Source organism: Hippoglossus hippoglossus, chromosome 18, assembly GCF_009819705.1.
Source record: "Hippoglossus hippoglossus isolate fHipHip1 chromosome 18, fHipHip1.pri, whole genome shotgun sequence".
NCBI lineage: Eukaryota > Metazoa > Chordata > Actinopteri > Pleuronectiformes > Pleuronectidae > Hippoglossus > Hippoglossus hippoglossus.
In genome coordinates, this window is record NC_047168.1 from 5,856,809 (window position 1) to 5,881,590 (window position 24,782).

General features: G+C 43.4%; 1 protein-coding gene across 6 annotated transcripts in view; it reads left to right on the forward strand.

Annotated features, from left to right (window-relative positions):
- The window catches only part of kdm6ba (lysine (K)-specific demethylase 6B, a), an 89,807-nt gene that overhangs the window by 37,856 nt on the left and 27,169 nt on the right, over window positions 1–24,782 (forward strand). For 5 of the 6 annotated variants that reach the window (XM_034569400.1, XM_034569402.1, XM_034569397.1 and 2 more), the window contains one exon: window positions 23,180–23,241. The gene's annotated coding sequence lies outside the window, so the exon portion shown is untranslated. Of the gene's footprint in view, window positions 1–4,410; window positions 4,744–23,179; window positions 23,242–24,782 lie in introns of those variants that run through there. The other variant, XM_034569398.1, reaches the window with a different exon arrangement.

Consider the following 24,782-nt stretch of genomic DNA (forward strand, 5'->3'; position numbering starts at 1 on the left):
TCTGTGGACTTTCTCTACCTGGCCGCCGAGTATAAAGTCTGTACAAAGTCAGGAGAATCCGATCTGAGATCACAGCGGGGGATCCCCGACTGGATGTTGTCAAGAAAACATCCAGTCGGGGATCCTGTGATATTTGCAGCAGGATTAATACATTACTTCCTGCCTTTGCCTGCTGCATGTGGCTGCACCACCTCTCGCCTGAATAATGTGGAGGGTTTGTTGTGGTTGTGAACGTGTCTGTGCAGAGAACCTCCCGCTGCATTGTGCAGATGTGAAAAGCAAACTGCGAGTAAAGTCTGGACCCAATTCTCCGAACTTTATCCACAGGTCATTTCTGGCGACAGCTGTAGTGGACAAGGTTCCATAAAATTGCTCTTTTTAAAAACAAATCCACAATCGGCAGTAGGTTCGTCACCCATGGTTTAAAAAGAGACCATGTTGTGATTTTATTTGCAGTATATTATTAGGCACTCTGTGTGTGTGTGTGTGCTTGTAATTGTAATTACAGTGCAATTACAGTTCAGCCAGAGCCCCAAACAGCAGATTAGAAATGAAACATGCAAAAACCCTTGTGTGATGTATATGCTTGAGTGGTGGAGTCGTTGGTAATCTGCTGTTAGATTGTGAGTTCACACCTCACCTGGAGCAAAACATTGGTTGCCCAGTGGTGACTCAGTGAGGAAACATTTTTCGAGGCTTGAATCTTGGCGTTGACCTTTCTGTGTGAAGTTAGGGAGAAGGTGTTTCTGCTTCTGTGTCCTAGCAATAGTTTGCTGATTATAAAATTGTATCAGCTAAATCCTGGATAGTACTTTCGCACTTTCAAGTCTATAGTAATCTAGCTGTTCACATGCAGTCGGTGTCGGTGGGACGTTGATAAAGTTGAGTCATAGCAGTAATGTAAACATTCAGTGTTGGTTTATTGTTTCAGTTCCTTGTTGGTGCTGACCACACTCCAGTGATAGTGGATATACTTCCCTGCTTAACCACTCAGGGTTTGTTTGATGCACCAGTCTGCAAATGCAACTGCACAACAAATGGCTTATGTGTGAGATATAAAGCTAGAAAGCTTTCCCCTGCATCTTCATACAAAGTAATGTTTATACATGTATCTTGGGAGAGGTCTGGAGTCAATACATATAACAATTTCAAGCAATACTCACTGAAATAACTTTGAGCACTTGTATTGATTATGTTTTGGCATAGTTTCATGTACAACAAACATAAAGGCCTACACCCCTTTTTACTATTAATTTAGCACACCTTTATAGTGGTTGAGGGGCTTATTAGGTTCTACTGTGTAGAACCTAATAAGTTTGAAGGCAATAGTTATTTCTGTGTGTGTCTATAAACAGTGGGGTCACAGTTTCAGCTGCAGTTGTGTAGTTCTTTCTCTCACATGAGAACTTGACTTAGGTCTGTGTACACATCACCTGAAAGGAAGTATTTTGCTTCACAATGTTGGTTGTACAGTATAAAGAGCACAATGTGGACAAAAAAGCAACAACAATGGTTATGGTGACAGTATTTTTGATCATGGACTACTACATACATATATAAAACTAATTAGAGGTGGTTGTGTGTGTAAGTTTCTATTGCATCTGGTCTCCTCTCATTCCAAACAGCTTAATGCATGCACACACAGGCACACATGTTGAATGCAACATCTGTATCTAAGCTCTGTGCATGCACCAGAAGCTGAAATGAAATTATGCTCTTTGAGCTGGCAGAAATATTCAGCAACTGGCACATACTCATCTGCAGATTTTCTGGAAAGTCTTCAGTGTTACCTCCAGTGTTTCTCTGTTACCTTTCTGTTCTGGTCATACAGTCGGGAGCCATGTCTCCTGGTGCCCTGGCTTCTGTATAGAGCGAGGGAGGGAGACGGGGGGGGGGGGGGGGGAGTAGTCTATAGGAGTCACTGAGTGCAGTAATAGTGCCTATATTTCCTCCAGCCTATGCCCTGGTCAGAGAGTGCAGCGGCTCTATGCTGTATTTTCCATACCGTCACCCCTAACCCTCCCTCTCTTTCTCCTTCCTGGCTTTCCGACTGTACTTTTTCTCTCCTCTCTGGAATTTCATCTTCCTGCACGTGGCTGACACTCAAGAGGGCATGCCTTGTGTGTGTGTGTGTGTGTGTGTGTGTGTGTGTGTGTGTGTGTGTGTGTGTGTGTGTGTGTGTGTGTGTGTGTGTGTGTGTGTGTGTGTGTGTGTGTGTGTGTGTGTGTGTGTGTGTGTGTGTGTGTGTGTGTGTGTGCGCGCGCGCGCGTGCGTGCGAGAGAGAGAGAGAGAGAGAGAGAGAGAGAGAGAAAGAGAAACATGCCAACAAGTGGGCATTACTTGTTCCACTGTCGCAGCCTGTAAGCTCTGTAGAACTCAAACAAAGTTACTGTGCTCACAGTTAATGCACTTTGTACTGACATATTCAATAATCTACACAGAAGTGAAATATGTACTGGACAAAAGATTAACTGTTTTGAAACATAATCTTAGAGTTTCTAAATGTTATTTTGATTCGATTAGGTTGCTCGATCAATTGTTTTTAGGTTTGACACTAAAGACCCTTTCACACTAGACAAAAACCCACACGCCCCCAACATCTGGCGCTTGTCTTCACTGGGACAGGGTACAATTGGCATTTACTCCCGGGTCAAATGAGTCTGCAGTAGTCACGGGTATTTATCATCTCCAGCTCCAATCGACACTGACGGAAACACAAACACCCTAGTGGACATGCCAATTTTCACCCTGTTTCCAGCGCAATGCTATGACATGCATCAAAGTTCTGGATCTCGGTGTGTAAATGATCAATTATCAATTATGTGAATTATTTGGGTTTCTTTTACTGTCAAAGGAAACAATGAGAGATTTTGTTCTTTGCAACATTGGTATGACAGTGAGGTGAGACAGCTTCTCCTGATATGAAAAGACCTATGTTTTACAAAATATCTCAGTCCAGGCGAGAACATAAAAATGACTATTAGTGCTCAAACAAACTTGCCAGACCAGTAGGTAGCCGTAGAGTCTAGATCAGTGATGTGTCAAATACCAGAGAACAATGCTGTGATGTCATCGTTTCCCAAATGTTCCATTTTACGTGTACACACAGAAACTGGAGTTTTTGAACATCAACACATTGGCAAAAAATCTAACATAACGTAAAACGCTGTTCGCAAAAAGTTTGTTTTGCTAAATTCTCGCATTATTGTGGGCATGTCATTGTATGACAGTTTTATTAATAATAGACTAACTTCCTGGTTACTTGTACACATTCTGTGTTTTATTTTCAGGTATACAAACTGGTTCAGATAATCTCGCTAAACCTTTAAGCTTGGTTTCTGATCATGTGACTTCTTGCACTGTAATGATCCTTTAAGGTAAAAAGGGTCTTAGAGTTTAGAAAGAGGAAACAGCAGTAAAGCAGCCATCTAATCTCATCTAATTGATTTGCAACAGAAATTAGATGTAGTAAATCCATTATGCTGTCAGAAGTCAGTAAATGGAGACATAAAGTTAGTAACTGTTCCAGTGGTCAAGTTGCACCAGATTTGTGTGGGAGCCATTGTTCTCGCAGAGCCACATGTTAGCTGCTTTTTACTCGAAAGCCTCATCACTGACTTCACACATCTGTTAATGCGGAGATGTTGCCGTAATAAATTCACATCTGCGAAACGACCCACACTGTAGTCTTATAACCCTGATCGAAGGTTATCTGCATCTCTATCGATTTTTTTTTTAATCATCAGCGTGTGTGTGTGCACTCTAGGTCAAAGCATTTTTCCACCGGGCTTACATCACACTAATGAAGAAGAGATATCGAGGTAGAGAGCGAACACAGAGGCTCCTTCTGCTCTCCAATCCCATCTGTTTGACACACAGAGGGAGGGAGGCGAAGGATGGAGAGAGGGAGGGAGGGAGGGAGGAGAGAGGGAGGAGTGGTAGACGAATGAAAACGAGGCCAGATCAGGCTGAGGGAGGGGTGGGGGAGTGGGTGGAAAGGGGGGAGGTGCTGTTTAGAGAAAGGCAGGGAGTGAAAAAAAAAAAATCAGAGGGAGGCAGGCTGGGGGGTTGGGCTCTGAGCCTGTGCATGAGTGTATGTGTGTGTGTTGAGAGAGAAAGAGAGAAAGCAGAAGCAAATGTGTGTTGTGTATGTCTGTGTGTGTTTGTGTGCGTGTGTGCGCTCACTCTGTTCCTTTCCTTTCTTTGTTTGACTACTGAGTGGGGAAAAAAGCGAGACAGAATATAGAGATAGAGAGAGTGAGGAAGAGGAACAGACAGAAGAAGAGGATCTAAAACGAGAGTCACTTTTATTTTTCTAGAGAGGGAGAGAAGAGGAAGAAAGACAAAGAGGATTTCTATTTCGGTCCCTTTTTTCTTTTTTTTTCCTTTCCGGCTGCAGAATACGAAAAAAAAAACGTATAAAAATAACAACAACAACAGTGCTGCATGCTTTTGACAACAGTGTCATATTCAGGGGCAGTGTGTGTTTTGTGTGTTGGCTCGGTGCGCGTGTGTGCTGAGGAGGTGGGGGGAGGCAGCCCGTGCAATTTAAAGGGAAAATACAAGGCACACACAAAGCTGGGAGAGCAGGCAGGAAGGCAAGGCAGCAGGAAAGGAAAGGAAAGGAAAGGTGGTGGGAATCTGCTGAGCTGGCTGACTCTTTAACCAACAACCCTCTTTTGGATTTTACTCCACCGAGCCGACCCTGTGTCTCGCTGTGTGCTCAGCCTGAGCCTGGCCACGGTAAGACGAGCTTCCTATCCACAATCTTTCAGCTGTTTCACCGCTACCGCTCTGCAGACAAAAGCAGGAGAAAGTTGCCGTGTGTATGTGTGCAGATGGAGAGGAGCTAAGCTAAAGGCTGAAGCTAAGGCTAAAAGGCGTGAGGAATGCAGCACAAAGGGAGCTTGTGTGCTCCAGCTGGGGCTGTGTGTGAATGTGTGTCTCTTTGTGGACAGTCTTGAATGTTTATGTCACGGGGCTTCCTAAACTTTTGCATGTGAGGGATGCCCCAAAATAGACGAGCACCAGACTACAGAGCCACTTTTAGGACAAAGATTTCTGGATGATTGTGAACTGAAGGTGGAGAGATTGAAAGCGTCTGTCAGAAACCATAAGTATTACACACATACTTCTAGTGCTTTACATGAAAGCAAATATTCTGAATCTAAACTGATTGTCATGTTACTGGGAAACCAAAGAAAACCCTGTCAAGAAAATTGTGGAGGTGGTTCATGTCAGAGCAGGACGATTTAAATGCCCTCGTTGACTCCACAGCAGCTGGTTCCCCCGGCACAGAAAACAAAACACAAAAGTAGTTAATTTCTACTCCCCTGTTTCTTTCTTTCCTGTTGTCTTATCCTTGTCAATCCTTCATCTTTTCCCCTCCAAGTCTTTTCTGTATTTTTCACCTTCACTTAAATGCCACTTTGCACAAAAGGTCGCTGTCTTTCTTTTCTCCTCATCTGCTTTTCTCTGCTCAGATCTCTTCTCTGTTTTCATCTCTGCATCATGAAATAAGCAGGTGATTGTATTGAACACGGGTCTTGTGACTTTGTCTCCAGAAGCATTAATCAGTGAATACCTAGCTCCTCTGCGCTTGTGCACACACACACACACACACACACAGATGCCGGCTCCTATTAGCATCTTACACATTGGACTAGTTAAACACACAAACAAAGTGTGGGTTTTACCGTCCAGTAGTGGTCTGGGGGCTTGTTCTTGTCAGTAGTCTGGTCTGCGGTCAGACCCTGTGTGTGTGTGTATGTGTGTGCGCCTGTGCGTGTGTGTTACTCACATGTGAAGAGCTAATAGGATCCAGCGTTTTGTGTGTGTGTGTGTGTGTGCGCGCGCGTGTGTGTGTGCGTGCGCGTGCGCGTGTGCATGCTCCTCCCTGAGCGAGTGTGTGAGAAATACAACACTTGTGCCGGCGTCTGCCTGGAGCTAATATTGGTGTCAGTATGCGAGTGTGCACATGCGTGTGTGTCGGTGTCTTTGTGTGTGCGTGGGCCTGTCCTAATTAACCCCCCCCCCCCCCCCCCCCCTAGTTTTCAAACCAACACAAACATTCCTAAAATAAAAGGCTCACTAGAAAGCCATCTCACGCATACTACTGTAAACCGATCCCAACAGCACTCCTCCACACACACACACACACACACACACACACACACGTGAGCACCCGGCCTGCACATGCGCAAACACACTTCCACACACAAGGCAAAATCACTGTTACTATTCCCTTTTGCCGCCCCTACCCTTCCTGTTACCCCTGGGGAATTTCTCCCTTTCTCTCTCTTCATTAGCTCATTTCCAGCGGAAGTAGAGCGTCTTCTACTCTCTGATATTTCTTCCCTCTTTTCTTTCTTTTTTTTATTCTTCCACCACTTCCTGTCCAGCTGCGATTATCCAATAGTGGTGTGCCAGGCGCGGTTCAGCTGGGGTCGCCTGCTGTGGACTGGAATACATCATAGCTGCAGGCTCACTCTCTGACATAGCCATGCCCTATTAGGAAATACTGTACACAGGACACAGCCAGTTCTAATGCTGTGCTAATCTGTTTATACTGTGCTGCTAGTTCCCATTCTGAATATAGAAGATGCTGTAATACAGGAGAATATGATGGGACATAATACATTACTTTATTGTGTGGCACAATAACATCATCAACATCATCAAAGAGTTCTGTTATATTTGATCAATTAGAATAAGTTGTGGTATAAGATTTACTCTTAAATCGTTTTAGGAATAAAGCAACAAATATTGTGGTAGAATATAACTGATTTTACATATATTTCTATAAATATATGAAAATTTGCTTTCCATTATTGTCTAACTGTGTGTGTCATCCCATTTTAGAAAGCTGATTATTGTGTGGTCCACAGTAAACAAACAGAGATGGAACAAAATGTTACACACAAATCCAAGTTTCGCAAAGTGATATATTATCAAAGCTTCTATAAATGTGCAAGACAGATTCCATGGCTTTCCATTCTAGCTGGGATTTTTTGTCTCTGCAGGCCACAGTTTTGCAAAGTCATTAATTGGGGGAGGGGTGACCTGGCCCAGCTGCGAGTGAATGTGTGGGTTTTGCTGATACAGATAAAATATGGGGATGAGGCCTGTGATGACAGTTGATTCTGGAGCTGTCTGTGTAGCAACAAGCCATTTCCTGCATTAAGAGCTATTAGGACGCCACCCAAACCTTCCACCCCCGTCTGTCACCCACCGAGCCCTGTGTTTCTCTACAGATGTGCACGCAAACACACACACACACACACACACAGGAGGTAGTGGGGAGAGGGGGTGTGTTTTTGTGATTGAATTTGTATGTGCATGTGTGCTGCTCTCCTCTTTACCCCTCCCCAGCCCTAGGGCAGTCCCCCCATGCCTGAAGGGGGGAGATTGTGCATTCATTGGAATGGAGGCTGAGATGGCAAGGGGGAGGAGGAGGAGGAGGGTGAGGGTGATTGAGTGTGCTGCCTGGAGAAGAAAAAGGGAGACGGAAGAAGAGAGAGAGAGAGAAGACGAGGGGGAGGGGTGTTCTGCCTTGTATTTAAAAACAGTAAAGGGGGAGGAGAAAGAGAGGAGCAGACAGGCAGGAGAAGAGGTTCAGGGGTGGAGGTGAGGGGGAGCTGGCTGGCTGACTGGCGCCATGGCTGGGTTGTGTCTGTGGTGAAAGGGGCTGGAGCTGGGCTAATAACAACTCATGTCAAAGTAATAATTTGAGACACTTTCATGTAAATAAATGTCTGTTAGTTACTCTGATTGATTGAATGTTGTATTCATTCAACCTAGAGCCAGTTCATTGAAGCTCTTAGATCTGCACCTCTGTAGTGTAGTGGAGCTGTGAGATGGGACAAATTACACAGGAAGGAATTAGTAAAACGTTTTTGTTAAAAACTGAGCAAAAAAGCAAGGAGGAGGGATTGAGACCAAAAAAGAAACTAAGAGATAAACAATTCGGATACTACTTAATTTTGGCAACTTTTTCTCGATAGTGGTCACAGTTTTTGTGTGTTTTTTCATCTTTGTGTTCTTCATCTCTGGAAGGTGTGTCGATGTCATTTTCTATCACATATAGGAACTGATCGAATTATATTCCATTACATTTATATTCAGATTGCAAGTTACAGCTACAAACAGTGTGTCTAAAGCAAATTATGGTTTGTGTTCAGTTTTTAGTTTGGAACAATACAAGCGTAACTCAACTGTGTCTACGTAGAGGGAGGTACCATTTGGCCTTGGGTTGTCTCCACAGCATTTCCAAGGTTCAGTGTGGTTAATTCAATAGTGCATATACGTCGGGACAAGTTCTAACTGTGTCGTTGCACAACAGTCACCTATTCAGAGCATATTTGCCTGAAATTGTGCTAGTTCCTTGAGGATCCTGGCTCTATTGCTAATGGCACAGCACATATTCCGACACATACATAAATACAGTAGCTGCATTTTATTCAGTGGCTTAATGGTCTAGTCTGACTTTATCTATGACTACACACTAGTTTTATAGTCAAAAGCACAGTTTGTTAATGCACAGAGGGATAAGGCTTAGGTGGTTAATTCTATTATGTAGAGTAAAAGGGCTCAGAGAGATTAGCTTTGGCCTTGGAGCTAATTTCCACCATAGAAACTAGAAGTGGCTGTATATGATTAGCAGAGAGTAAGACAAAGAGAGAGATGGAGACATGATGAAAGACAGAGACTCAACAGTGTGGTGGAGGGTCAGATCCACGTGCTGCAGCCTGACTTCCTTATTTATTCAGGTTGGCCTGGATCTGAGCTTCAGACGCACAAGAGAAAGAATAGGTATTAAGAAAAAGAAGTGGAGATGGAGAGATGTCTGGGAGAATGGGGAAAATAGTCATGCTGAGACATTTTGAATACACACACACACACACACACACACACACACACACACACACACACACACACACACACACACACACACACACACACACACATACTGGCAGAGGTAGTATGCTGAGTGTGCAAATGGCTTCTTTGTGTGATTGGGAAAGAATGGATTTTGTTGATTTAGGGTAATGGCTCCCAGTTGTCTCAGTCAGGAAAAGGCTGTGTCACTACTACCTGGAGGAGACAGGGGATTGGCAAGATGATAGAAGACAAAATCTATAACACACACACACTTTACCACACAGGGATCGTGTGACTAACCTCCGTGCCAGTCAGGTTGTGACTGACTGACACAGGTGTGTGTGTGTTTGCGTGCAAGAGTCCTCAGTGCAAGGCAAATTTTATCTCAGTTTGGCAAAGGTCAACTGTTTATAGCATCTCTTGCATGTGTGTGAAGGGCTGTAGATTGTTACAGTGTGCTCGCTCTGTACTGAAGGACACGGTGTTCCTTATAGCTCATGATGAAAGCAGAGGGAATGTGGAGTAGAAAGAGAAATGTTTAGTGGGCTAAACACTAGAAAGAGTGTTAAGTTTTATAATTGATAGTCTGTAGACAGTGTGCACATGTTTCTTCTTCATAATTGAAAACCTGTGTGCGACTTTTCCTTGACAGTCTGTGTTTGTTCCTATTTCTCTTCTCAGCACGTCTTTTTTTCCCCCTGTTAATGATGCATGAATATCCCTGAGATGCAGGGGTGTGTTTTCCCCTCTGTTGTCCAGTTTGTATTCATTATTAGCTCGTTGTAATGTTCTTGATGTCTGAACTGAGGCTCATCCTACTGTTGCATTGGGTAGAAGCAGCAGCTTAAGTGCACAAACACAGATTCACATAAACACTCAAGACAGTTGGCTGATGCCCTGTGTCTTTAGTTCACCCTGTAATTACAAACAACAAATGTGCAGTCTCTTGGAACATTGCTGCTCTTGTGTTCTCATTCGTTTTCTCTATATTTGTTTATGTATGGTCTTTCTCATTAAGTAATGTGGCCCTGCCCCCTTCTCATTGTGTGTGTGAATGTGAGCTGTGTCTGCATTAGAGTTCGGGGAATGGGTGTGATAGTGTGTGCATAGACACAGACATTGTGCCCAGACCTCTTTGTGAATGAAAAGGTGAGACTGTCACCAGGTCTGTCAGAGAGCTGGGTTCACCTGCAGGTCTGTGTTAATGTTACAAGACTTAAACACAGTCTTTAGTTGTGCCTTGTCTCACTGGTTTTCCTCCATTGATATTTGTCTATTTACTCCAGGGCTGCTCTTATGAAGACATGCAATTATGTGTTTTCATTAGATGGTAAAGTAAAAAAGTTTATGTAAGTTTAAATCATTGCAACAAAATGTACATTTTATTGTTTTCAATGTCATACATCAGTCTCGTAGTTAAGTTACTAAACCTCCAGTCTGAGTCGAGTCTTGAGTCTTAAGTGTTCAAGTCCTAGTCGAAGATCCCAGGTCGAGTCCTGGAGTCGACTTGTAAATTCAGCAGAAACCTAGCAACACAAGCATCCCATTGGGCTGAGGGGATGGAGCGGCCGTCCATTTCTTAAATGTTCAAGGTTCCTTATCAAACAATAATCATCTTTAACTGCTGCAGCAAACACTCGGCTTGTGGTTGTGTTTATAAATCCAGGGGCAGCATCTTGCGTCACAGCGGTGCGACTAGGCCGTTCCATTTCAAATGCATCAGACAAATACAATCTTCCATTCATGAGCACCATTGTGCGCTGGTGACGGAGCTAATGAGCTAGCTGTCTGGGTGGCGGAGCTGCAGTAACCGCAGTTGTTCAAAGTAGCTCGCGATGCAGCGGTAAGGGCGGGACAAGCTGGTGACACAGGTAGAAAATTCTCCACGTGACTTCCTGAAGTAAAACTATACTCGGCAAACTGAATCACCTTGACATAACACACACACGCAAACAGCGAATGAATCATGTGTGTTTGTGTATGATAAAGCAGCGACACACAACTCTACATCTGGTTCGTACACCCGATAGTGCACGTCTGTGGCTGTTCATTAATCACAAATGTAAGACACGCACACACACCACATCCATGACATGCGAGTGACCCCACAGTGACCTTAATCGATCCAGCTGATAGACTTACAGTAATGCATTAAACCGATTATGTTTCTGAGCAGATGGAGAGCTAACAAGAGAGGAAGAGGAGGAAGATGTAGATGTCTGGAGGGTCGAGTTAACTGATCAGAGAGGACAGGGAAATTGTGCTTTGTAGATTATTTGGTTAGACGTCTAATCTCCCATCTTTCTCTTCTACTCTTTCCTTTGAACTGCCCTCTTTCCTCTCTTCCTCTGTTCCTCCCCGTTCTCCTTTCTTTTTTCTAATCTCCCTTTTCTTCCTCTCTTTTACCTGCTCTTGCTTCCTCTGTCAACCGTCTCTTTAACCCAGTTCCACACTGAACCCTGACCTCTCTCACTTGTGTAACGTCTGTGCTTTTGAGTGCGCATGTGTGTCCCACCATGTCTCTCACTCCACTTCTCCTCAATACGTGAGTCACAAGTAACAGCTGAGCCACACAGGAGTCTTTCATTTTTGGTAAGAAAGCTTTGAAATTTGCAAATGAATGACCAGCACAATTTTCTACTCTCTTTTGATTGCATTTTCACATATCTTAAGTGCAACTGTGCTGGTCGTGCATTAGTTTAATTGACAGGTCTATTCAATGTGTGTGTGGACAACAACAGACTGAGAAATCAAAGCAGTGTCTTTCTTTGAGAGTTTACGAGGATATCTGTTTCTCCGCATCAGTGTGTCTGGAGGGCAGCGAGTGCACTGTGACCTTTATGGGTCCGAGTGTGTAAATGTGTAAGTGTGTGTGTGTGTGTTTGCCCCAGACCGGTAACATGATCCGTCTCAAAGAGTCGAGCCCTCCATGGTCTGTCTGCACCCTCCCTCTCCTTCCCTCACACCAGTGTCTCTCCATATCCGTTCACAGACTTCTCTCCTTTCTGTCTTTCCCTTTTCCTGTTCTTTCATCCTCCTCTCCCTCATTCTGTTCACTTCTTCATCTCTTAACCCTAAATTTTAGATCTGTGTCAATCAAATCAAAAAAGAAATACACCTCTTTCTTTCTCTCTGTCACACATACACGCACGCACACACACACACACATACACACACACTGTTATAGCTTTGATTGCAAAGATCAGAAGAGTGAGAAAGTGTGTGTTAGGGATCAGTATTGTAATCGATTTCCTCTGTTCCCTTTGTTTGGCCAGTGTTGGAGGTCTGGACGCTGCCTATACTGTACTGTGCTGATACAATATCTTATAGTGTGTGTGTGGTGGGTGGGGCAGGGTGATGGAGGTCATGAGACAGGCTGACTCTCTCCCACAGGACTTCTATCACTTACGTGTTGAATTACAAGCATCACGGTGAGTGTACTTGATCCCCTCTCTGTCAGATAGCCGACACTGCGTATTTATTCTTCCTCCCCTCCACTTTCATTCAGCAGAAATATAGAATATCTGCAAAAAGGAAAAACTGAAGCTAAATATGTTCTTGAGGCATTAAAAACGTTAAAGTGGCTTTGGGAGTTGAGTAGCCTTAATAAAAGGCAGTTAAGACAATAAACTCCTACACTTATCAGCTAATGGTTAGATGCTGACATGTGTAGGTGTTGTTAAAATATCGGAGCAGTGTTTGGGCTGCTAAACAGTGTTACAGTCCAAACTGAAGCCCTTTACCCTCTCACCGTCCAGTGCTACAAAATATTCTCTCAGATCTCAGATCAGGCTCAGACCAACTCCAGTCATCTGGGTCTTTTATTCAAGCTTACTAATCAAACTGGAGCTTAAAACACAGGGCTGAGTGTGCACTGTGTGGTGTTTGTGCAGTGTGTTTGCAGTTTCCTGGAGCCTCATACAGTATGTCTCCGGTATAAGTTGCCATATGGCGGCTGTATTATCCCACAGTGTAAACACAGCTAGCTGCCTCCGGTGGCTGAATAGGTGAACAGCAGTCCTCCAGCAGATACAAAAAGCCCTAATAGGAGGATCACATTCACCGCTAGTGCATCAATATGGCTATTAGGCACATTGGGATTCATGGTGTGTTATTTGTAAGGCACATTAGTGTCGATGTTGGAGCATGATACCCAGACTATTAGTGATGTTAGGCTGGTGATTTTGAAGTCTCTTAGCGACCCCTCACATTACATTGCTGCTGGTAGATTTTTTTTTAAATGTCTAAAACATTTAGTTCATATTGAAATCAGAACATATACCTAATAAAAAAGTAGTCGTCGTTATTGACACTTTTCAACAAATCTGCTACAATACAGTTTTTTTAATATATGTCCATATATATCACAACACTTTAGTTACTTCTCATGTGGTTGGCTGATAAAGCAGAGTAATGCTGATGTGGTCGTCTGAAGCAGAGACACAAAGAGGGAGATAAAAAAGAAAAGAGAGGGCAGGTACTGAACATTGCACATCATAAATAAAATGTCAAACACTGGTGCATGCTAGCCAGTGCTCAGGGTAGCGTGAAATCTGCTCTCGCCCCCTCCTTTCTTATCTTCCCTCCCGATCACACTCCCTCTCTTGCTCTTTGTGCGTGTGCATGTGTGTGTACGTATGCGTGTGTGCGTCTGTGTGAGCGCACAGGGTAATTGAGGTGTGTGACCTTGCTGTAGGCCTGGCAGGTGTGAAAAGAGGGATGGAGGGAGGCAGGGGATGAGATGAATGGGAGGGGGTGTGTGAAGGGATAGACGGATGGATGGAAGGCTGTGCTGTTATATGTTGGCACACTGATAGCCTGCCTGCATGCATATATGTATGGTAATGTTTGACATTCTGTGGTGAAAAGAAATACAAGCTTGTGTGTGTGTGGGTGTGTGGGTGGAAACATTTGTCTGCTGTAAGGTCTCGTGCGTGGGTGTGTGTGCTATTCAGTGGCATATATCATTTTCTATATGTGCGTCTGAATCTAATTCACATTAAATGGTTGCATGTAGCATTTTTATACATCACTGTCAAATTGTGTTGTCAGTATGAATACTAAATACTATACCAGTGAACGTAATTGATTTTTTTATTCTTATTTCATAGAATTTCTACTACTACCATGAATACTATATTTCCAATCCACACTGTTTCTTCCTGCCTCAAACATGATGATGAATGTTGTTATTCTGCCGTCTGTTCTTCCCCAGTGATTTTCTGAAGCTTCACAGAAGAAAATAACCATGTTAGAGGCATGATTTCCTTTGACTCCATTCCCTGCTGCTATTAAGAGATACAATTAATATCTACCTGTGCAGCGCCCCCCTTCTGTCTTCTGCTGTAAAGCAACCCAGTAAAATTCCTGCGAAATCTGACCTGTTGACACACATTGTAAAGCTCATAGACTGTTAAATGCCAATATTCACATTCTCTACAGCAGTCACAGATAGCATGACACGTGGTAGTGTTCATACTAAATTGTCTACATGTGGTCTACATGTATGGACATGGTCTTCACGTGAGCAGTGTACAGTCTGTGGACAATATCAGACTTGCAGATTACTTTTTTAACTGTGCAGATGCTGAAAGTATCTTTTAACCAGCTTTTCACTAACTAATTTTTACAATGATGCATTGATGTTACACGTTGCTCCTTTAACATGAAATCTTCTCCACACTGTGCCTCAGTCTCTCCATAATGGTGTGGAAACAGAGCAGAGAGTCAGCAACCTCTCATACACCCATCCTCTCTTCCTCTTCTTCTTCTCCTCTATCCTTCCATACCCTCCTCCTCTCCTCCATTACCCCTCTGTTCTCTGCACAGTAGCAAAGTGCATCTGTGTCATGTCACTGGGTTCTGGCGTCCCAGAGTAACCCCCCCCCCCCCTCTCATAACAGTGCAATCTCTCTCTCTCTCTCTCTCTCTCTCTCTCTCTCTCTCTCTCTCTCTCTCTCTCTCTGTGTGTGTGTGTGTGTCCTTTTGTGGCATAGACTGTCATCCCCGATCTCTTCATCTGCTCTCCCTCCACCTCATTCCTCACTTCCGCCTGCTTCGCCTTTTTTCCGTCATCCTCTTTTTCACTTTAATTAATGTGTGTCAGGCTTTTTAATTTCTCTCCCTCTCTCTCACCCCATCATACAGCACTAACAAACATACACATCTCTGCTGCTTCCGTCTTCCTCATGAAGCGCACCCAAACACAAAACTGTGCATACTTTAATAGATCCAAGCTCCTGAGCTGGCTGCAGCATGCATAATCTATCTGCTCATGCAGAATGTGAACAGTGCACTTTTTTTGCACTTGAAGCTGTGTGTGTGTGTGTGTGTGTGTGTGTGTGAGTGTGAGTGTGAGAGGCCCCAGGCTCCACCCTCCAGAGAGACAGAAAGACAGGTGTGGACCAGATTGAGTTCCACCTCATTTCCTCTGCCCAGTGCAGCTGGTCAAGGACACACAATTGCACAAACACACACACACAGGCATGTCTTCAACACATGGTTATGAACACATTTAAAACACAAGGACAGAGACGGGCATACTGCACATGCCTCAAACAAAGACAGTACAAGATGTAGAGGGATCAAATGCATCATTAGCATAAACTGTATGTGTGTGTGTCTGTCTGCATAATAGTGTGTGTCCATAAGACTGCACTGGAATTTATATGTAGTAGGATTAAAGCAATAATTACAGCATGATTGACAGTGTATTTCCGTGGCGATGCTGACAGATGGGCAAATGGTGTAATTCCAAACCTGGCATAACTCAAGTCTCTCCCTTTGAATATTATATTCATACTGTATCTAATAAACACACACATATAGACACACGCACATCACTAAAGTCACCATTACAATATTTATAACAAGCTTTATTTAAATTAAATTATTATTAATCTTTTACTTGACAGTACCCATATCGGCTATCCATTTCTCATCCTGTACTCCCCGCTGACATCAGCAACTTTTATAAGACTCAGGAGAGCAGGTCATTGGCCGTCAAAAGATTCTACAACTCCCAACCATTTTTCCACACTTTTGAATTTAAAATGTTTCCTTCAGGCTGATTTATGTTAAGTGCAACAGAGTGAGATTCCTATATCACCAACTTTACCATCAGCCAAGGGTAAGGAGTTCAAAGTGTTCTAAAATGATTTATTTCCACTAAGGTGTCCAATAAATTAAACATGTGGTAGAAAGGTTGCAAGATAAAAAATCTTCAGGACACATATTTTCTAATGTGGCTAGGAATGACATGATAAATTATTTTTACCTGTTTAAGATGAGACAGAGGATGTGATATGTTTCCCTTCCCTACCATGAAATAGATTTATGCAGAGCTGCGACACATTGCATTCTCTTCTGCTTTCTGTTTTCCCGCTTGACTTAGTTTCTTTGTCATGGCATTTCCACTTTGATAGATATTACACACTGAAGTGTGACAGGTAAGAATGGGAGTGGATCACCACCGCCACACATATACACACACACACACACACGCACACACATGCTCACACACACCCTATTGTCTGTAGTATCTGACCAGTATGTGGTGGGGGGGGGTTCTGTTGTGGCACATACACAATTCAGGAAGTGTGGGATCACAATGTCTAGATGGGAGCCAGGTGCCTCCCTTCTCCTTTAAACACCCAAACACTGATACAAACACACGCTGTTTGTGTGTGTGTGTGGTCCTGTGAAAATGGTATGAGCGACCATGTGGGGATCACGTGTGTCACAGTTGGATAAAGAAGTCTTTGTGAGCAGATGCAGAAGACGCAGCTCAAGTCACACACATCCACTTGCACACCCCCCGACACACACAGTCATCAATATGAACACACTGTACAGCTCTTTCATTTGCTGTGGCTCAGATCACTTTTATTCTTAAACGACTCAACCAGTGTATCTGGTTTCAAATTTGAAATGTCCTTTCAGCCTTTAATATCTAATAGGTATGAAATCATTATGGTTTGGAGCAAACACACACACACACCTACACACACACACACCTACACACACACCTACACACACACACACACACACACACACACCCACACACCCACAAAGCAGTGTAATTATGAAGTCCTGCCCTGACTCACTCCTTTTGGCATGTGACAGTTACTCAAATGGTATTGTGCAATTGGATAGTACAGTCTTGAACCTCTGCACAGGTATGTGGGCTTGGCAGGGCTTGTCTGACCACTCTCCAGCTCTGTATCAGTTACACAGGACAATTGGCCACAGAGAGAGTTTAACACTGTTTTCACGTATGAACTTCACACAATGGCCTGGACTTGCCCTCTCGCACGTGTAGCACACAACTGGTTATTGTCCATGTGTGCCGTGTTCTCACTCACTGGAACTAGTCAGCTGGTTCAGGAGAGGGATGGGAACTGGGTAGGGCATGCAGGAGGCAGAACAGAAACGCCATCAACATAAACACGTGGTCTCTGAGAAATCTCTAGAGCTGTTGTGTTTACACCTCGGCCCAGACAATAAACTGATTTGTACTTAGGGAGGGTAAAGTCTGTTCAGCGGTTTAACTGATTTGCTTTCACAAATACACCTCCTCCAGGTAATGTTCAGGTTTGTTGTGCATGTGTAAGAAGCTTTCAAGTGCATCCAAGGATAATGCCTACAGCATTTAGCACACTCAAAAAAACAACACACCGTGAGCTCCTTTACAGGTGAGGAAAATACTGTTGTTATGACTCATTATCAGGGTTCTAACACTTACCACCTTCAACAAAGAGATCACTTTCTTTTCCTCATTTTCCAAAGTGTTTGTTTTGTTAGGAAGCCCCGGGCCACATTTCTCAGACAGCGTATATGTGTGTTTGCATGAGTCAAGCGAGTTTAGGCATGTTAACTGCCGGCTCTTCCTCATTCTACTGTTGTTTTTGGCTGTCAGGAGTGTGTCATTAGAAACAATCTCCTGTTCTCAGACACTTTTGTTTGGCTGACAACAGTGTAACTTTTATGATATATAAACTTGAGCGATCAGCACAGCCAGTGTCACTTCAGGTCTCTCCGCCAGTTGAATGGGACCATCTGGTTATTACAAAGTCATGATGCCGCATTTCTGCCACCCAGTCTGTTAAAGCGGGTGTTTTTTGATCTATACAGCCAGATGTGAGTTTTAAGCTTTCCTCTCTAAGCAGTCAAAGGACAGTTTCGATTAAAAAGTGTAATGATAAATAAACACCTGGAACATCCATAAAGTAAAATTTGCTGTAACAAAGTTCAGGAGTTTGTTTTTTTGCAATTGGTTATGGTAGATGCTGTTTTTAGGGGTGGAATGGACGACTCAGAGTTTGATGAGTAAGTTTTATTTTGGATTGACGTCACAAGACTGTGCTGGCGTCGGCTGCTGTGGCTCTAAACTCAGCTGTGAGGGGCGTACACTGCTAGGCTGCTGTGGTTTGTTTGTGCGTGCATGTTTGTGCGTGTGTGTGTGGGGGAGAGAGAGAGAGAGAGAGAGAGAGAGAGAGAGAGAGAGAGAGAGAGAAAAGACAGCGAAGGTAAAATCAGCGAATGGCAAGTGTTAATGGGTCTAATTTATCAAGCACTCATGTACACATGTTTATTCAAACAACTCACACACACACACCATCATGTTCACAGGTCTCGATTTTGGAAGCAGCCACTGTCGGGCTGTTTTCATTAGCTGCTGTCTAGACGATTTATTATCAACTGCTGATTCTTGTCTTCTCTTCTCCTCTCTCGTTTTTCTGGTTGTGCACTCACTGCTGCCGGGTTTTCAGACATTCTCAGGGTGTGTGTCTGTGTTGTGACTCTGGTTAGTTTAGTTAGTTTATCTGTCGCACTCCTCTTTATGTGCTTGTCATTTTCCTGCTTGTCTCCTGAGAGAGAGGAAGTCTGTCACTTGTCTGTCACTTGTCTGTCACTTCATCTATTCCTCCGTTTCGTGCGTGCGTGCGTGTGTGTGTGTGGGAGTTGGAGGTGGGTGTGATGGTTTCAGAGCCAGACTTGGTTTTTACCGTGACCTTTTGCGAAAGCCATGTGGCAGAAGTTCACTGAGCCAAACAGCCCCGACCACAGACGACCTGACACTCCTCCTCACTCTTTGTAGCTCTGCCAGTCTTACTGCCTCTTTCACACAGGCACTTAGAAATAATACGTCCTCCACCCAGTTTGATCCTTAATGTCGGTTTTGAGTGGCGTGATGATTGATATATTGGAGTAGTTTTTCAAATACAAACATGTCTGATAGTATTTGCTCAAACAGACAAGTGTTATTAACTGTTTAGGTTTGACGGATTAGAGGAGATATAGAAAGAAAAAGCCTTAGTCTGAAAGGTTTTAACAAACCAGCTGAAAAGGATCCACTGCCATCTGTAAACTGGGCGAAAGTGAGCGAATAAGGCAAGTAACCACCCAACTCTGTCAGTCAAACATTGCCCTCATATATATATATATATATATATATATATATATATATATATATATATATATATATATATATATATATATATATATATATATATATATATATATATATATATATGTGTGTCCTTATCTATCCGCTTCCTGATTTAACACACAGGCTCAGGATGTGGTGCGACAGCATTCCAAGGAAATAAAGTTTGACAAAAACAAGAGTCCCGGCTCATGACTAGCGCCTTAATCTGCGCCTGCTGAATAGCGATCATAATACACACACAGCCCACGGCAAGTGACATTGTTGCAAGTTCACTTGAGGATTTAATCTGTCTCAAGTGACTGCCTTTAAACACATAACAGCAAACACAGACAGTGAATCTAGACTGGAAGACAATAAAGATGAAAACCCTGTCTTTTTCCACCACTCCTGTAGAAGGCTACTATTTTGTGTGTGCGTGTGTGTGCAGGTGTGAAGCCTGTTGCGCCTGTTGCCCTAACATGAAATAACCAGTGAATCACTAGTGACTAAGGACTGGAGCAGCTCAATCATGGCTATTTTACTCACGCCATGCAGGCTCACACACGTATGGTTTGCCAAAAGGTGACTGTGTTAATCAGATTTGAATTTGCACCAGGTTAAGTATGTGCAGCATGCAGAGAAGCAGCAACACAGTGCTCGTTTCAAAAGAAACACAGGTGGTCATGTGCAACAAGTCAACACACAAGTGTGTTCTTTATACCATATCATGTTGGTCTGTGTTCAGCCTGTGTCCATAATTCTGCTTGTATTAGTACAGTTTACTGTATTGTAGGGCTTACCTGATCACTCTTTCACACACACACACACACAGAGGGTAATACTGTTTTCACATATGAACTATTCAGTATATACTGTTTTCTACAGTATGTGTGTGTTAGCCTTTAGGTCTGTTGTTTCTCAGACAATAGCACCTTTGACAGTTTGTTATTTTATAGATCGTCTTAGGAAAGTAACTTGGATTATTTACCATCTGTGTACAAAGCATGAAACCGGTTTATGCTTGTACATTTACCTTATTAAGGATGTTAAGGAGCAAGCACCCTGGCAGCCAAACATTCCACATAACCTCCATGTGCCTGGTCGAATTGCAGTCGGGGATCTTTGTGCTCGCCATGATTCTCTCATCCCCTTTGTTTCCTGTCAACCTCTTCACAGTCAGCTGTTTCAGATGATAAATATGAAAAGGCGATGATTCCAAATAAACCACGTATAGGAAGTAAAAAATTTTGAAAAAATGGAAAAATACTTGGCAAAGATATGTTCAGTTAGGGAGACAATATCAGTGAATTGCAGAGTAGTGTGGTTGTGTCTGACAGATGTTAGCATGACACAAAAAATACAGATCCTTCATTTGTTACAACTAAACCGTGTTTGATCAGAAATTAGCTGCAGTTTAATGAAGCGTCATCCATCAAATTACTGCAGTGACCAAAAGAAATTATTACTTTGTGATGCAAACTGAATATTTCTTTGTAGAATTCAAAACCCTTCTGCTGCCATCGTTTTCACCAACTAGACTACTCCAGACTTGCTTGATCGTATTCCATCTTCTTCCTGCTTCACCTGCTTTTAAACACAGCGAGTTTGGACTGAATGGCAGGTTAGACAACTCTTTTATCTTCCCTGCTCCGGCCCTGCTCTGCTTTCACTCTCTCCTCAGCCCTCTTACGCTATCTTGTTTTTTCTTCTCTTTTTTCCTCTTTTGTCTGGCCCAAGGCCTTCTCTCCGTCTTCCATCCCTCTCTACCTCCTCATCTCCTCTGCTCTTTACCTCTGAGCAGAGTCTCTGTTGCTCCACCCCTCTACCCCTCTCTCTGTGCTGGTTAATGTCAAAGGGAGAAGCTCCCACTGGTTAACCTTTACATACAGAAGTCACTTTTAGTATCTTTCTATCTCTCACTCCCCCTGTCATTATCTCCCTCAGGTTATCCCTTACATGGTCTCTTTATCTGTTGCTAGATTTCTATACAAATACAGTTAAAAGATGTATAATATCATTTTTTCTAATTTTGTCATTTTCATACACCTTACCATGCTCCCTCCTGTCCTCCCCCTCTCAAGGTCTTTCTCTTTCACTGTCTCAAAACCCTCCCCCTTACTCCTCTTGCCACAGTCCTGATATCGATCAAGGTCAAACTATTCTGTCAAATCTTGTGACATTTATTCAATGCGTCTTGAAAAAATATATTTTTGACCCCTGCAACAGACACTCGCCTGTTCTGCCTTGTCGCTCAAAATACACCCACATTCTCTCTTGCCCATCGACATACCACACATACACAAACACACACAGAGCAGGTTTACTCCTTTACAGTGTGACCAGCTGTGGCCCTTTAGGGGGTGTGACCTTTGACCCTGAGTTCAAAGGTTGGATGCTCTGACCACCAGGCTGCAAGATCAGTGAGGGCTGAGCCAGTTCGATCTGCCTCATATTGACACACCAGTCAAACATGCGCACACACAACCTGCCCTCAGCTATGTATACTGCAGGGGTTGTGTGTGTACATGCTCAAAAGCCACCTTGTGTAGGTGTGCTCTGTAGGTTGAATGTCAGAGTGAGAGTAAAATTCATCTGCATGGGTCCGATAGATTATTCTCTTTGCTATTCCACACACACACACCGACAGCAGAGTTTTGTTGTACAGTCTCCATTAAAGCATAGTGGACACAATGTGTGTTTGTAGGTCAGACGGAGCAAGTCAGACATTTTTTTATTACATTTCATTTAGCTGACGCTTTTATCCAAAGCGACTTCCAATAAGTGCATTCAACCATGAGGGTACAAACCCAGAACAACAAGAATCAAGAAAGTACAATTTTCTTCAAGTTATGTGTTATAAGTATGAGGAGGAGGACAAGATTTGTGCTGATATTGTGTCAACCACAATGTGTGTGCGTGTGTTTCCAGTTGTTCTATTTTTCTGCAGTTTCTGCAGCGTGTGTGACACATTTGTGTGTAACCATGCCTGCTTTAATGTTTAAGCACATCACAGGTGCTCTGTGCGCGTGTGTATGTGTGTGTGTGTTATGGGGCTGGGGAGGTGCACCAGAGTGCCACCTGTTCTCAGTCTTGTGGCCCAGCACTGACACTATGAATCACTGAACAGGCGGCACATGAGGAACACACACACAGATGGCCACAGAGCTGGACCAGGCCCTGCTGTGCATTTTGGCTGACACACACGTTGTGGTTTCATAAGCCACACAGAATGACATATCGACAACAGCATGACCACAGAACAGTCAGCAAACGTCACCAAATGCACGAAGCAAAGCTCTGAGCTCTGATTGTTTTTTAACTTGTCTTTAAACCTCTCACTAAAGTGCTAATGAATTGCTGGCTGCTGCCTTATCTCGCACTGCTTCTGTATCTGTTCATACCTGGTTTTAACGTGTCGTGGATGATCCGATCAACACTGGTGAACACAGTTCTAGGGGTGAATACACCACAGACACCTTGAGGATTCATTGAGATCCAATAGCTCAGACCACATTTGAAGGACACGTGTTAATGCCAGGTTTGAACAGGGCCACATGAGCTTGACCTAAAATTACAAAAATAGTTTAACATCGCTGCAGTCCAACTTCAGGCTGCCTCCAATTTCAGGCTGCAGATCTGTGGATGAATAAAATGTCTGGCTATTGTTGCCAAACTGAACTTTGATGGATAGGAAAGGGTACACTCTGACTTTGTGTTGACTTCAGCATGTCGTTACCGATTGTTTTTGTGTGAATGTTGATCAAGTAATGCGATAGATTATTTTTAAAGTTGCCCCAATTTCCTCACTACTGCTGTTGTTGACTATTCTTCCTCAAGCCTGACCTATGTTCCTCCTTATTGTTGTTTCAGGAGGTGGGAGGTGTCATGGTGGCCTGCTGAAAGAGAAGGACCACATCGCCCATGATCACCAGGTAAGGCTCTCCCTTAGCTTATAGTTCACATAGCTTCTTCTCCTCTGATTTCATTCCACAGTGTTGGAGTCTTACTGATTTCATTTTGCCTTCGAACTCTACTATTAATTGTATACTCTTAGAATACTGATTTCTTTGTTTACTTCAAAATTGTTTTGGCATGGTTTTTCAATTATTGTGTCCTACCAGTATTTGCCATGAAGTAAGACCTTTGTACATACATGTCAATTTTGTATAATAAGTACAAAGGCTCACACACAAGCCCCCTTGGTACGTAGGTTAGACAGGTAGAGGAGTAGGATGAGATGTGTCGAAAGAGAGTGACTAAGACAAGAGTAGGAGTTCAACAGAGGAGGTTTTATTGTGTACACACTGATTCATTATTAAAGAAGGTAAAAGTTTGTAAAATGATGGGTGTGGGTGGAGCGCTGGTCCACAATATCTCTTCACACCGCAAAAATGTACACTTTATGACCTATACTGCAACCAGCCACCAGGGTGCAATCGAGACGCTTTGGCCTCACATTTGGGGAGCTAGCATGTCGTCCATCTTTATACACAGTCTGTTGTCTAACGTGATTGACCAATTTATTTATTCTTGCCAGTGGAATAGTGTGTCTTAAACCTTAGATAGAAGCCACAACATAACCAGGCACATGTACGTATGCATTATAGTTATAGGTAAACAAACAGATATCACTACTGCCTGAACACAGTCCCAAAATATTAGCATGTTGCACCAAAGCCAATATTCTATCAATCAAGGGCACATAGATGATTTTGGTGTCCATGAATTCACCTTTTCAGAGGAAAACTGATCAATTAGACAATCTCCTGAAAACATGATGTTCTCCTCGAAGAACCAGCCAAGCTTTTTAAGCTCCTCTAAGCTGGGTTTACTTTTCACGATGTAAAACTTTGGGATAGTGAGCACATTACTCAGGACTGGAGTGCTTAGCTTATCGTGGAGCTACAGTTAGGATTAGATGGTTGTTTGAAGAGCTAGAGAGAAAGCTGGGTTCCCTATTGGCCCTCTTCTCCTTGAATAAGGGCCCTAATTATCAGGGCTGTAGCGGAACATTCAGCCGGCTGCATGGCTGCTATATGTGGGTGTGCTAAGCCAGGCTGTCTGTCTGACTGCCTGTGTGGCTCTCCGTCTCCTCGTGGTGTGACACTGTGAGTATGTGCGTGGAGGTGACTATTATCATGTCTGTCGGTCTCTGAGTGTTCCCAAAAGGCTGACTCACGGTATGCCACATGTACATGCGCACACACACACACACACACACACACACACACACACACACACACACACACACACACACACACACACACACACACACACACACAAACACAATCCTACATTCTAGAGGCTGAGAAGTACCATCTGTACCAGGAACACAGACTCCTACAATTGCAGTGCGCACGCACGCACACACATGCCTTCTTTCCTCTACTGTTGCTCTGTCTGGACCTCATCAGTATTACATTCTGTTTATTTCTTAAACATTTCTCTCTGTGGACACACTGTGTGTGTGTGT